Source organism: Carettochelys insculpta, chromosome 8, assembly GCF_033958435.1.
Source record: "Carettochelys insculpta isolate YL-2023 chromosome 8, ASM3395843v1, whole genome shotgun sequence".
Taxonomy (NCBI): domain Eukaryota; kingdom Metazoa; phylum Chordata; order Testudines; family Carettochelyidae; genus Carettochelys; species Carettochelys insculpta.
In genome coordinates, this window is record NC_134144.1 from 60850031 (window position 1) to 60865510 (window position 15480).

The 15480-nt window shown below is 38.9% G+C and overlaps 1 long non-coding RNA gene across 1 annotated transcript in view; it reads left to right on the plus strand.

Annotated features, from left to right (window-relative positions):
* Positions 1–9949, plus strand: part of LOC142016641 (uncharacterized) — a 105450-nt gene extending 95501 nt beyond the window's left edge. The window contains exon 3 of the long non-coding RNA XR_012646349.1: positions 9873–9949. This is a non-coding gene — a long non-coding RNA (uncharacterized LOC142016641). The remainder of the gene's footprint in view (positions 1–9872) is intronic.
* Positions 9950–15480: the final 5531 nt, after the last annotated feature.

The following is a 15480-nucleotide window of genomic DNA, read 5'->3' on the forward strand; positions in this document are numbered from 1 at the left end:
TACCTAGTTAACGTTCCTGTCACCCTGAAATGTAAACTCCTGCTCACCAGTGATTTAGCAGTCAGCAGCAAATATTTATTCTTATTGCACACTATAATTCTAAAATTAGTTTGAATTCCACCACATTTTTGTCTAAATAAGGTTGCCATTTTTGACATACTTTTTTTTCTCCCTTTTTAACAGACTTGTCCTACTGTTGTTGCTTTTTAAGCTTAGTCAATAAAAGGATGAGCTGTTTGCAACCAAATCATAAGCACAGTTTCAAAGATGGATGTAAGAAGGGATGAGGAAGGGGATCTGCATGGTGCTTGAGTTCATTAAATACATACATGGCCTCTCCTCTTGCTCCCATCCCTCACCAGATTGCCATGAAAAAGTATAGGGAGCCAGTGACCCATAATCCACTTCCCAATGCTTAGGCTCTGAAAATGACCAATTTCAAAATTTCGCTTCCTTCTTCCACCTTTAAACAGACAACTGAAATTAGTAACAGGAAATAAGTATTAGTGTATTAATTCTCAGAAGCTGCTAGGATCCATCTACCATGTGTTGGATGATTAAGGATGGGGAAAGAGTTAGAAACATGAGTAAAATAGGGGTTATTCCTGATAGATCCACCTCTTCTTCATCTACTCACTTTGGTGTTACCCCATCTACATTCTGGTGTTAGCTTATTGTGCATATCTTGTGACTGCAGTGGAAATGTCTAACCTTGCAGGATGACAGCAACAGAAGGGGGTTGAGGGTAATTTATGCATCACTATTCACAAATGCTGTATTGTTAAGTTAAATCAGTCCTGCTCTTTGTGACCAGAGGCATGATTCAATAGTGGGGAGACCATCAATATACTTGTACTCCAGACAGAAAACTAGGTTCATCCTGTGCAGTGTGTGAAGGGGATAATAAGGAGATAGCTTTAATTCTCCCTGGAAGCTCAGCACAGACCTCCATACCATGACTTTTCACCTTCCATTGCCTAACAGGAAAGGACGTGGAGATCTGAGAATCTCTGCAAGGAAAAAGAAATAGCTCATGAATAATACTAAGGAACTATCTATATTTGTACAAGGAAATGCCTTGTCCTTATTACTTTAATACAGACTATGATATTCTTATTTCAGCATCACACATTAATCATAGAACCACAGAGATCAGCAGTCCTAGCCTGGGTCAGAGAGTACTAATAGTAGCTTAGGTACCACCAGGAATCCATACTCTGTCCTTTGATGTAGCTGCTAAATCAAACAACTTAGCTCAAACCACATCAGATCACTTCAGCAGACAGGAATTTCTATGGGGGGAGATGATGTTCTCTTACCTCTTTGTGGTTGTCATGCAGACAGTGTGGTTCTGGAGCTCTCTCTTCTCTAAACACTTCTCTTTCAGAATCATCTCTCTCCACCATCCATCTCTAGCTTCTGACAAACAGAGGTGAGGGACACCATTCCTTACTCATCCTGGCTAATAGCCATTAATGCACCTAACCTCCATGAATTTATCTAACTCTTTTTTAAACCTAGTTATAATCCTAGACTCCACAACCTCCTCTGGCCCGGAGTTCCACCGGAGTTGACTGTGCACTGTGTGAAGATTTCTTTGTATTTGTTTTAAACCAACTGCCCATTAATTTCATTTGGTGACCTCTAGTTCTGATATTATGCAAACAAGTAAATAATTTTTCCTTGTTCATTTTCTCCACACCACTCATAATTTTATATACCTCTATCACATACCCCCTTAGTATCCAGGTTTATAAGCTGAAAAGTCCTAGTTTCTTTAATCTTTCTTCATAGGGGACCTGTTCCAAACCCCTAATCATTTTAGTTGCCCTTTTCTGAACCGTTTCTAATGCCAATATATCTTTTTTGAGATAAGGAGACCACATCTGTATGCAGTATTCAAGATGTGGACATACCATGGTTTTATATAAGGGCAATAAGATATTCTCCATCTTATTCCCTATCCCTTTTTTAATGATTCTTATTTGCTTTTTTATTGCCACTGCACACTTTGTGGATGGTTTCAGAGAACTATCTACAATGAAGCCACGATCTCTTTCCTGATTAGTTGTAGCTAAAGTAGTCCCCATCATACTGTATGTAGAGTTGGGGTTATTTTTCCAATGTGCATTACTTTACATTATTCACACTAAATTTCATTTGCCATTTTATTGCCCAGTCACTCACTTTTGTGAGATCTTTCTGTAGTTCTTCACAGTCTGCTTTGGTCTTAACTATTTTGAGCAGTTTAGTATCGTCGGCAAACTTTGCCACCTCACTGTTTACCCCTTCCTCCAGATCATTTATGAATAAGTTGAATAGGATTGGTCCTAGGACTGACCCTTCAGGAACACCACTAGTTGACCCTCTCCACTCTGAAAATTTAGCATTTATTCCTCCCCTCTGTTTTGTGACTTTTAACGAGTTCTTAATCCATGAAAAGATCTTCCCTCTTATGCTGTGATGACTTAATTTATATAAGAGCCTTTGGCGAGAGACCTTATCAAAGGCTTTCTGGAAATCCAAGTACACTGTATCTACTGTCAAGTACCGAAGGGGTAGTCGTGTTAGTCTGGATCTGTAACAGCAACAAAGGGTCCTGTGGCACCTTATAGACTAACAGAAAAGTTTTGAGCATGAGCTTTTGTGAGCACAGACTCTGATGAAGTGAGTCTGTGCTCATGAAAGCTCACACTCAAAACTTTTCTGTTAGTCTATAAGGTGCCACAGGACCCTTCATTGCTGTATTTACTGTATCTTCCTTGTTCACATGTTTGTTGACCCTTTCAAAGAACTCTAATAGATTAGTAAGACAAGGTTAACTTTTGCCCAACAACTTATGTTCTATGTGGCTGACAATGTTATTCTTGAGTACGGTTTCAACTAATTTGCTCGGTACCGACGTTAGATTTATTGGTCTGTAATTGCCAGGATTGCCTCTAGAGCCCCTTTTTAAATATTGGTATTACCTTAGCTATCTTCCAGTCACTGGGTACAGAAGCTGATTTAAAGGATAGGTCACAACCACAGTTAAGAGTTCTGCAATTTCACATCTGCATTTTTTTCAGAACTCTTGGGTGAATGCCATGAAAATGTATAGGGAGCCAGTGACTCATAATCCACTTCCCAGTGAGTTGTTACTGTTAAGTTTATCAATCAGTTCCAAAACCTCCTGTAATGACACCTCATGCTTGGACAAATCCTCAGATTTGTCACCTACAAATGATGCTTCAGGTTTGGGAATCTCCCTAACATCCTCAGCTGTGAAGACTGAAGCAAAGATGTAAAATATCAGGGAAAAAAAAAGCCATCTCTGAGTGCACCTTTTGTATCTCAATTATCTAGGGGCCCCACTGGTTGTTTAGCAGGCTTCCTGCTTCTGATGTACTTAAAACAAAAACAAAAAAAAATTAATTGCTTTTTGAGCTTTGGTGAGCTCTTCTTCAAACTCCTTTTTGTTTTTTTTTCTTATCACATTTTTACATTTAATTTGGCATTGTTTATGCTCCTCTCTATTTTCCTTGCTAGGATTTCATGTCCACTTTTTAAAAGATGCCTTTTTATCTCTCACCGCTTCTTGTACATGGATTGAAAAGGAGTGATTCTTTTACAAAGTAATTTTATCACAAGATTAGAGGGAGACATCTAGATGGGAATTCTTTTGCAAGTATGACACATTTAACCAAGGCCTGAACGGAGAGCTCAGCTATCTTATTCATTACAAAGGCAATTTGCCTACCTTTTTGATATGCACAGAAATAGGACTCAGACTGCCTAATTTACTTCATCCATTGATGCTGCTAGCAACAAGTAACCCCTTTTTTCCTCCCCTCACCTTCTCCCTGCTATATAAACCTTAGATTTTATGTTTCTACTCCATTTTCATCTGAAGAAGTGGGTCTTACCCACAACAGCTCATGGCCTAATAAGTTTGTGAGTCTCTAAAGTGCTACATGACAGCTTGTTGTATCAAAATGGTCTACGCTGCTAAAAATTGTGATGTTGTTTTGGTGCATTCTTAGCTTGCAAATTAGTGATTGTTGGACTGGTGTGGAAATAAGTGAATTGCTCCAAGGTGGTTCTTACTGTCCAGCAAGCATTCAAGGCAATGATGCATCAAATTAATGCAGTCTGTCTACTTCCTTGCACTTTAGATGAGTAAGGTTAGAAATATAAAATAACAGTATTTGGATGTATATAGTCACCTCCCCCTGCATATCTGAGTCTCCCAAAATTTAGTCCTAATTTGATCCCCTCACATAGCTAGGGGACCCTGTTAAAAGTACGAATCTCATGTACTGATATTTACTCTCTGTTTAAAAAAAAAATCACTTTCCCCTATTCCTGTTGGCTGTGATTCCTCTGCCATTTCAAGAAGGCTTAATGTCAAGCTTAAGATTCTCAATGCTGGGTCTCATCCTGTTAATCTGTTCAAATTGCATACATTTCCAGGAGCTTCCCGTTTGATGTACTTCGGAGTGTACTGTGCTTCTAGTATCATATTACTATGGGCCATCTTTTACATGTGGCTTGAAAGAGAAGGATTACTTTTTGCTGTCTGCTAATTAACTGTATGGTATCAGATGGGTGAACAGAGCAGAAGTAGTTTTGGCTCATGAATCATGATTAGACTCTGTGGCAATCCAGCTGCAGAAGCTCTGCAGAGGCCTTGCAGCCAAAATCATAGAATTAGAATTTTAGTCTGAATGTAGCTTTTGGCAGCAAATATGTTGAGATATTTCACATAGAATTGTTCACAGTTAAGCTTTCCTTTATTGTCCCCTTCCTCTGTCTTGATGAGAAACTCAGTACAGCATCATAGTGCAATTATAGTACTCTGTTGATTAATGTAGCTTTAATTGCAATGGCAGCTTACACAGTTCTGTTATATTTAAAAGCTTTCCTCAAGAGATTAGTGAGTGAATAATAGTAAATGCTTTAAACAACACTTCATACCTCATAAATATTGCTAACTGTTACAGTATGGCCTTTTTTAATTATACGTATTGTGAGTATTAGAGTTGGAGTGGATAGGTGTAGAGTAGACCAGCAACAGGCCATGTGGCATAGAATTACAGAACACTAGACTTGAAAGGACCTCAAGAGGTCATCGAGTCCAATCCCATGTCCTCATGGCATGGCCAAGCACTGTCTAGACCATCCCCAATAGAAGGCTATCTAACTTGCTCTTAAATGTCTCCAGTGATGGAGATTCCACAACCTCCCTAGGCAACTTATTCCAGTGTTTAACCACCCTGACAATTAGGAAGAATTCCCTAATGTCCAACCTAAACCTTCCTTGCTGCTTTTCCTATCCTTAGAGGTCAAGAAGAACAATTTTTCTCCCTCCTCCTGGAAACCCTCTTTTAGGTACTTGAAAACTGCTATCATGTTCCTGCTAAGTCTTCTTTTTTTCTAAACTAATCAAGCCCAGTTCTTTCAGTCTTCCCTCATAGCTCATGGTCTCTAGACTTTTATTTCTTGTTGCTCTTCTCTGGACCTTCTCCAATTTCTCCATATCTTTCTTGAAATGTGGTGTCCAGAATTGGACACAGTACTCCAATCAAGGACTAATGAGCACTGAATGCAGCAGAAGAATGACATCCCGTGTCTTGCTCTGAACACTCCCAGAATCATGTTTGGTTTTTTTTCAGCATCACACTATTGACTCATATTTTGCTTGTGGTCCAGTATGATCTTTAAATCCCTTTCTACAGTACTCCTTTCTAGATAGCCTCTTCTCCTTTTGTATGTATGAAGCTGATTGTTCCTTCCTAGGTGGAGTACTTTGCATTTGTCCTTATTAAACTTCTTCTTTTTACCTCAGACCTTTTCTGCAATGTGTCCAGATCATTTTGAATTCTGACCCTATCTTCCGAAGCAGTTGCAACCCCTCCCAGCTCTGCATAATCTGAAAACTTAATAAGCATACTCTCTATGCCAATATCTAAATCACCGATGAAAATATTGACTAGAACCAGTCCCAAAACAGTCCTCTATGGAACCCCATTTGTTATTACCTTCCAGCATGACTGTGAACATTAACTACTCTCTGAGAACAGTTATCCAGCCAGTTATGCAGCCACCTTATATTGGCCCCATCTAAACTCTCTAGGGTTCTGTTGTGTCCCAGCTCCAGCATTCACCCACGGCTGGTTTAACCCCTTATGGACTAGTGTAAAGCAACCACCCCATCATACTATAATACAGTGACAAGACTAATCAAGCCCTAAAGAAATTCAGCAACCCTCTGACAATTGGGAAAATCCTGCCCACAATCCTTCAATTTGGAGAAGCCAGGTTACGTCTGGTGCAGTCTCCATGAGTCATCTAAAAGGCCAATTTGGTGCTTGCAGGGAGCTGGGAAGCAGAGTATGCTTCAACTTCCAACTCACAAGTGGGCCTATGAGAATTGTGAAAAGGCTTGCCCCTGGCACATTAAGCTCTTTTCCCATAAGTTTGCTAAACACCACTGACTTTGTTGTGTTTCTGTTCATCTGTCAGAGTCTTGGGCAGCTATATTTAACCATATAGCTTGCTCTTGCATGTATAAGTTCCCTAGTCCATTAAACTCACCATTTATGTGGGCCTGGATCTTCAAATGTATTAGGCTCCAAACTTCCACTTAACTCAATGGGAGTTAGATGCCTAAATATCACTGAAGATATTATCCAAGGAGAATAGCGTATAGTGAGTGAGACTATCAAGCAAAAGATGAGAGGACTGGTCTGCACATCAATAATAACTGAAATTAAAAGAAGAAAAGTGAGGAAAAAAGAAGAGTCTGTGACTGAGCGGCTTATATTGACGTGTTGGCAAAACTAGCAAGAAAACTTGCTTGCATCTGATTTCTGATGCCAGATTTGGGGCAGGAGAGCTCATTGATGGGGCTTGGAGTTAACCCCAAGATTTCAAATAGACTCAAAAGAATTAAAGTAGCAAGTTAATAATTTTTTTAATGAAAAGCAAGCCAAGCAGATAATCCCTCTCCAACCCAGAAAGGCAGAGAACATATTAAAAGGCAGGAGTTTGAAGTCGTTGCTAGAAGCAGTTCCCAAAAGTAGACAGGCAAACTCTATTTCTTTTCTGAGGGTCTCATTTCAAAACACTTGTAAAGTTATTTCAAGCTAGGGGAACCATCCATTCCATTTTTCCTGGCACAGTCTCTTATTTAAACTGTCCAACAAGTCTCCTTCTTCACGAAAATGGGCAAATCGTCCCATATTGTGTGGGGCTCTCTCCCATGCCACCCCGTGTCTCAAGGCAGTAGCCTCTGCTGCTAGGGAGCCCCACTGCAGGGCAGCCACCCGGTTCACTAGCAGCCTGTGCCTTGGGGCAGAACCACCACTGCCAGGAGCTCTGCTGTGGGTAGCCTGCCATATTACCTGGTTCTCTATGCCTTGGGACAGCAGCTCCTGCTGCAAGGGAGCTCCTCCGTGGGGCAGCTGCCTCATTTCCCTGACACCTCATGCCTCAGTGAAGTGGCTCCTGATGTTTTGGGGAAGCTTCTCTGTGGGACGGCTGCCCCATTCTGACCCCTGACCCCCTACTGGCAGGCTGTGAGGTGCCTATTCTCAGCACACACAGACACCCTGCCAAGAGGTTGCCAAGACCTCATCCTCCATTCCCTCTCACTGAGGGGCTGTGGAGCCCCCATCCCCAATGCCTCCCCATGGGTAAGTAGCCTCCATCACCAAGGAGCCCTGACATCGGGGAGCAGCTCCAGAGATGAATGTTCTGTATTAGCCATAGGGCAATGTGGTCACCCTACATTAGGCCCAGAGTGCATTGGACTGTCCTGAAGCTTGACACCTGCTTATATCTTCTCCTTAGTAAGGGAGTCAGATGTCTGTCATGTGGGCAAGGGAGAACTTTAAGGAAGAGCATGTAGAACACTTATTTTTTTGCTGTTCTTTTGCTCTTATGGTTCTACAGAATCTAAGTCTGGCGTATTTTTCTTATTTGGCATGCAGAGGGATACAGGTGCTAACTTCTTCTTTTCCTACAAACCTCTCTTCTGCAAATAAGATGGTGAAATTTAACATGGGCTATTTAAAAAGAAGTACCGCCAAACTTACTGTTTGATGCAAAAACAAATAAGGCTGAGATTTTTTTAAAAACTAAGGAAGTTAGGCAGCCAAACACTACTGATTTCAAATGCACACATCAGTTACTCCCAGGGGCTCATTTGAAGATCTTAACTCTGAAAAATACATCTATTGATTTATTTAAAGTGAATTTAGAAAGTGTAGCATGTGCACATTGACAAGATTATTAGATATGATTTCTACTCTCCTGGGATTAACTTCTCTGCTTGCATAACATACAAAAATATTTCATATTTTTAACTTCTGTTAGCAACAACAATCCCATTCTACCAGCCAGAGGGAAGTAATCTACCAAAAACACTAGCTGTCATCAGGAGACAGTCATTTATTGACACTCCACTTACACATTACACTTCCAGAACCACACAAAAAGTGCAGGTGAGTGCCAGGCAAACCAGGACATCTTCATCATGTCTCATGCAATTATAAATCCCTAGATACTTAAGATGATCTTTTAATGGGAAATAAGAAACTAGCTCTTACTGGCCTTGCCTAAAAGTGCCAACATTCTGCAGCTGAGCTGCCCAGGTGTTTACTCTGAGTGCATCATTCATATTATAGTGGCGTGATCACTGGCTGAAGTTTCTCTCTAACTGCACTAAGTCATACTTGCTTGAAAACGATATTGGAGAACATCCTAGGTTACATATTGCAGAACACTGAATTAGTGTTGCAATAATTAATAGATGACCTGAATGAAGATGTTCTTAAAATGTTCTTAGTAGTTTGCCAAATAAATGGTATGCCACATACATGATCTGATCACTCAATCAATAAAGGGTAGGTTGGAGGACAGGAATCTTTTAGTTTGAATAAGCAAAAAAAGAAATCTAAATGCACAATCCTTTTCGTTTCTCTATCTCTACTCTCTATTTCTTATTTGTTTTGTTTTGCTTTTGTCCAACTTTTTCGCAAGCTTAGTTTTGGTACTTTTGTGTGGGATAAAATTCTGCCTTCTGATTCCTACTTGCAATTTCCAATATCGTTTGGCCCTTTACTTGAGCAAATGGCTAATGTGTACACAAATTAACATAAAATATTTTTTCTTGAATAGCAGTATTTCTTCAGGCACACACTGATCCTCCTTCTACATTAAATGCATTACATTCTTTCTGACATCAGCGTACCCCTCCATTAAGCTACACCCTTAATTCAGTTGGGTGGCATGTGAACTTAGCTATATATAAAGCAATATTACTTTTATAATGCTGTTTTCTGTTTCACTTTAGTTTCCACAAGGGATGTTTCTAAATGTTTTCTTCTTTGCTGTAAAATAAAAAACATTTTCTTTGTAGTGAAGATTGTTCTACAAAATGTTTATGCTCATAAAGATACGAGAAGCAACTAGAGAGCCAAAGCTCTATTACTGCAATGTGCTTATCCATTTTTTTTTCCTGTACACTAACTTTTAGCTTAACCAATGAGGCTTCTCTTTCATAATTGTCTGTGACGAACTGTATATACCAGCAGGAGTTTAGTTGTTACTCCTTTGTAAATGTGTTGCTTGTAGTTGAGTGTAGTGTTGGTATGATGATCATGTCTCAGTGTTTTCATTTTTTTATTTTGTTGATAGTGTAGCAGCTATATTCATCTGTTGTGTTCTACTAATGTTAATGAAGTTACACTGTGACTATAATGTACAAGTAATTCAGCTGTTTGTAATAGGAGTTATCTTGTAATTGTAAAGGTCTTAAGCGAATTTCAGACTTTGAGGGGAAAATGACATTACTTGTATTAGTTACCCATATTATTACCTGTTTTTAGGTAACTTTCAAAGCATCAAGATATTCAGTCTCGCCGGATTTAAGATTTGTTCTTCTTGCATATGATGTTAAACAGGTAAGCAAACTTTTCATAAATTGTCTTGTTAATTGATACTTTAAATGTTTTATCATTTCTGATTTACCTTATGATTGTGTTTAATATAATTAGGTGTGCACATAGTTCATTTTATGCCCCCATCCATTAAACTGAACTGGTGGCATAATAAAGCCAAATGCACAGCTCATATAAATTAACATAGCTCTTGTGACATGTCATTATACCGATTTTTATATGAGCTAAAGGCCTGACCCACAGTTAATAATTTGTAAAGAAAAAATAGTGCAAATACACCTTTAATTATCCAAAGTTCAATGATCTAGTATTGTCTGCTATCCCAAACAGATTTGGTAAACTATTACCAATATAGGGTCAAACACTAAACCAGTGATACTCAGATCGAGGCTCAGGAGTTGCAAGTGGCTCCTTAATGTGTCTCCATTTACTCTTTGCATAACATGGTATTAAATGAAAACTGGGTGTTTTAATCATTAACTAGTCAGGATGCTTGTATTATGTTGTTAAACAACCGTAGAATGCTTGGGCAGTTATTTTGCACTCTGTGTATGTGAGAGAGAGTACATAGAGAATTCACATTACTGTAGCTCTTCGAGAATCCTGATTGGTAATTTAGCTCCTGAACCACTCAGGGATGAGTATCTCTGCTCTGGACTCATTCAAGTTGTGGAAGTTTTGCCCTTTCCTTCACTAGTGCAACAATTTGAATCCTTGAAAATCCCTCAGGGTATATGCAAATGCATATTTTTCATGATATTCAGATAAAGCTTTAGAGCATTCACAGTATTTTGGCAAACAGTTTGCATCAGTAAAATCATAATCTGGTTATCTAAAATTTGACTCTTTTCACACAGGAAAATTGAAAAAAGAGTTTAACTGTGATATACGGAGAAGCCAGGATTTTGTCTAAAGCACATATAGCATATAAGTTGTGAATTGGCATTCCTAGGCTTTGATGGGCTGATGTATTACATTTCTATAAAGATAAACTTCTTTAAAAAGTTTCCAGACAATGGACATTTATGTTACAAATTCTATGTAGCTGAAATATTTTGCTTCACATAGAAATCAATATTCAGAGATATGAGCATATTGATTTTATTACTTACTTTTGATAAGCCTCATGTTGGTAATGCACCTTAGACGACTAGTGTTTAGGATGCTGAATTTCTTGAGATAACAAAATATTCATTTCCATGTCAGAATAAAAGCCTGCCAGGTGCACTAGTAGTATTCTGTAATTGATCTCTAGATCTGTACCCTTAATGATTATGTCTGTAACCCAGAAAATATGTTGACAGATAATAGAACATACTAGAGTAGTCTGAAGTAAAGGAAAAAATACCAACTTCTTAAAGACTGTTGTTTATTGGAATCTGATTTAAAGGCCGTTGAAATAAATGGGAGTTCTTTTTTCATTTCTTTTTCGTACCAAGTTATTAAATACAGCAGCTGAAATATGTGGAGGTTGTCTTTGTAGGATTTTACACAGTAGATATAAGAATTTAATTCTGATTCTTGGTCACAATATTTCTTTGTTCCTTGTGATTTTCCTACCTGTTTCTTGCTGTGTGGAAATAATGTATGTGGACACACACACACAATTTCCACACAACAATGAATAGATAAAGAAGGAAAATCAGAAAGATTTAAATCATATACATACATGCACACATATATGACAACCTATTTACCTGCTTTATGTTCTGTGTTCCTGATGTGGAGAAATAGGATAATACAACATTGTTGTTATTACCTGTGTTCTGTGGAGAACTTCAGTGGAGTACCACTGAGGACAAATTATACCCTTATGTATACATGCACTAAGGGCTAATTCAGTGAGCTACTAAGAGCCCTCAAGTTCCTTTGAACTCGCTACTTTATAGAAGGACACTCTCTGACATGGTCATTCTGCTTTATATACAGGTCTGTACTTTATTTGGAAGTTCAGTTATCAGCAAGCCATTGAAGTCAGCCACGTAACTTCACTGAACTTTCCATCAGGTCCCCCCAGAGGCTATACATGAATGTTTCTGTTGTACTGTTTGCCAGATGATGAGTACTAGTTTAGTATGTGTATATTTAAGATAGTGTTTGTTTTATTAGCTCATATTAAACCTAGCTCTTTTCTAGCATTTTTCATCAGTGAATTGCACATTTTCTTACAAGGGAAAACAGTAATGTTACCTCCGTTTTACTGAGATACAGAGAGTGGGAATGATGTGTCGAACACCACCCAACATTTTAGTGGTAGAACTAGGAGCCAGATGTCACAAGTCCCAGTCCATTACTCTCCACACTAGACAAGGCTCTTTCCTAGTGTAAATGAATATATCTTCACTGAAATCAAGAAAACTACACCAATCCAGCCTGACAGAAGATCTGTCATTTAGATGTGGTCATCTTAAAATACTATAAATCTCTTTAACAGCTGCTTAACATATTTTTATATTATTATGGTGACCAAGAATTAAAATGTGTAATTCTTCATCTCAAATCCTTGGTTCATTTAGCTTCTGGGTTCAATGGCTTCTTTGTTTGTCTAGATTATTTGCTTCTTATTTCTCCTCTTACTCCTGCTGTTAGCGGTTAGCTTCCGTGTCTCAGACGCCCAGGCAGCTGGTGCTAGTGGAGTGCTGCAAAGATGTACAGCAAGCTAATGGAATCTACCTAGGACCATCAGCTCTATTTCTTTAGTCTAGCTCCTTCCATTGTACCTCTGTCATTGCTGACAGTAATGTGCCCCTAGAACAGTGTTTCTTAATGTGTTCCGTGGAACACTAGTGTTCCATGAACAACTCGCAGGTGTGCTGCGAGTGACTGACACTTTTTTGATATCATACACTGAAGGTGTATACTTTGTTATTAAAACCAGATATAAGATAACTTCTTCATAGCTGTCAAAAATCAGCTATGACTGATTTAATTATTTCATGCTGTGTATGTTGCTGGGTTTATTTTGTTCTGTTTTTTGTTTTGGTCTCTCAACAGTTTTTGAAGAATAGTTTCATAGGTGTTTCACATTAATAATATTATTGTTTGGTGTTCCATGGTCTCAAAAAGTTTGAGAAACACTGCCATAGAATTCCCCTTTTAAAAGGGGTCAGCTGTAAAGAGATGATGTCATAAATAGTTGGAAGACATGGTGTTCATTCCACACTTATCCTCAAGTTCTTTCCTTGCCATCCTTAATGTTCATAAATATTTGGGTAATAGTTCTTTATTTAAAGTAATAGTTTACATATGTTTACCTGTGTGCCATTGTAACATAAAAACAAGCAGTCCTGTAGCACCTTTAAGACTAACAATTTTATGTTAGGTAATGAACTTTCAAGGGTCAGACCCATGAAAGCTCATTACCGAATAAATAAAATGGTTAGTCTTTAAGGTGATACAGGACTGCTATTTTTTTTTTTTTGTGAAGCTACAGAGTATTCATGGCTACCCCTCTGAGGCTATTTTCCCATTGTAACATAGTGATACAGCTGGTGTAGATTTATAAATTCATAAGAGTGTTGTAAAGAAGCTGGTAGAATTCAGCAGATTGAAGTAGAGTAGAGACAAATGTTTGTTGAAGACATTTGTCATGAAATTGTAATTAGAAACAAGGTTATTTTGATGTTTGGATTAAAAATAAATGTTGAATTAAATTAAATAGCTGGATTCTTTTAACCATAGTCAGCATTTTCTCTCATCTATTTTATGCATGGAATGGCAAACTTTAATTAAATTTGCAATTGTTTGAGCACAATTAAGATTGTCCCTTATGCATAACGGGACATAAATCTGCATGAAAATAAACCATCTTTGAATACAAAAGTAATAACTGAATGAATCATATAAATCATGCCTAATCAAAGGAAAAAAGGATCAAACTCTGCTACAGCAGCTGGTTTAATGTTGCTTTCTAAATTTGGTATGTGGCAAAATAACAGCCGTTATCATGTGCAAGATAGTTGTTATGGAATAATCTTTACATTTTGGTGTATTGATTTCTGGACACACGTTTGTCTCAGTCTTTATGACAGCACACTATATAAAGTGGCTTAATGTTAAGCAAAACTGACAGGTACAGTCACCTCTGAGATAACTTGTAACAGCAGTGAGGTATGGGAGGGGTTCAGTGTGTTCACTACTACGTAGCTCCACATTTTCCAGTTTCTGTCCCGTTTTCCACAATTTTTGCTTTTACCAAATTCATGTGGATCATATGACTGCAGCCGAGGCTCCGTTATGGATGCTCATGATATTGGATGAACATCTCTGAAAAGGGTTCTTGCTTTACCAGGCAGCAAACAAAGAGCTGAGAACTAATGTGAGAAATGAAAGTGACCTATATTTTCAGGCAATGTGAAAAACATGGCAATGGTCTCGCCATTTCCCAGTGCTTTCTGTGGAAAGAGAGCATGGTAGTATCATGGAATCATAGAATTCTAGGGCTGGAAGAGACCTCAGGAGGTCATCTAGTCCAGCATCCTGCCTAAAGGAGAATCAACCCCAACTAAATCATCCCAGCCATGACTATGTCAAGCCAGGAAGTGAAAATGTCTAGGGATGGAGATTCCACCACCTCTCTTGGTAGTGCATTCCAGTGCTTCACCTCCCTCCTGGTGAGCTAGTTATTCCTAATATCCAATCTACATCTCTCCCTCTGTAATTTCAAACTATTGCGCCTTGTTCTGCCATCTGTCACCACTGAGAACAGTCTCTCTCCATCCCCTTTAGAGCCCACTTTCAGGAAGCTGAAGGCTGCTATATCAAATCACCCTTCAGTCTTCTCTTCTGCAAACTAAACAAGCCCCAATCTCCCAGGATCTCCTCGTAGGTGCTGTGCTCCAGCCCCTTAATAATTTTTGTTGCCCTCTGCTGAACCCACTCCAATGTGTCCATGTCCTTTTTATACTGGGGGACCCAGAACTGGGCACAATACTCCAGATGTGGCCTCATCAGTGCCAAATAGATGAGAATAATAACTTCTCTAAATTTGCTGGAAATGCTTCTCCTAATACACCCAAACATGCCATTAGCTTTCTTTGCTACAAGGGCACACTGTTGACTCATATCCAGCCTCTCATCAACTATAATCCCCAGGTCTTTTTCTGATGCACTGCTACTTAGCCAGTTGGTCCCCAGCCTGTAACGGTGTTTGGGATTCTTCTGGCCCAAGTGCAGGACTCTGCACTTCTCCTTGTTGAACCTCATCACATTTCTTTTGGCCCAATCCTCCAATTTGTTTAGGTCATTCTGGACCCTATCCCTACCATCCTATGTATCTACTGGACACCCTAGTTTGGTGTCATCTGTGAATATGCTAACGGTGCAATCCATCCACTCATCCAGGTCATTAATAAAGATGTTAAACAGTACTGGTCCTAGAACCAATCCTGGGGGCAGTCTACTTGAAACCTACCACTACCCATTGGGCCTGTTCACCAAGGCAGCTTTCTATCCATCTTACAATCCATGTATCCAATCCATACTTCCTTAATTTATGGGCAAGAATGTTGTGGGAGACTGTATCGCAAGCTTTGCT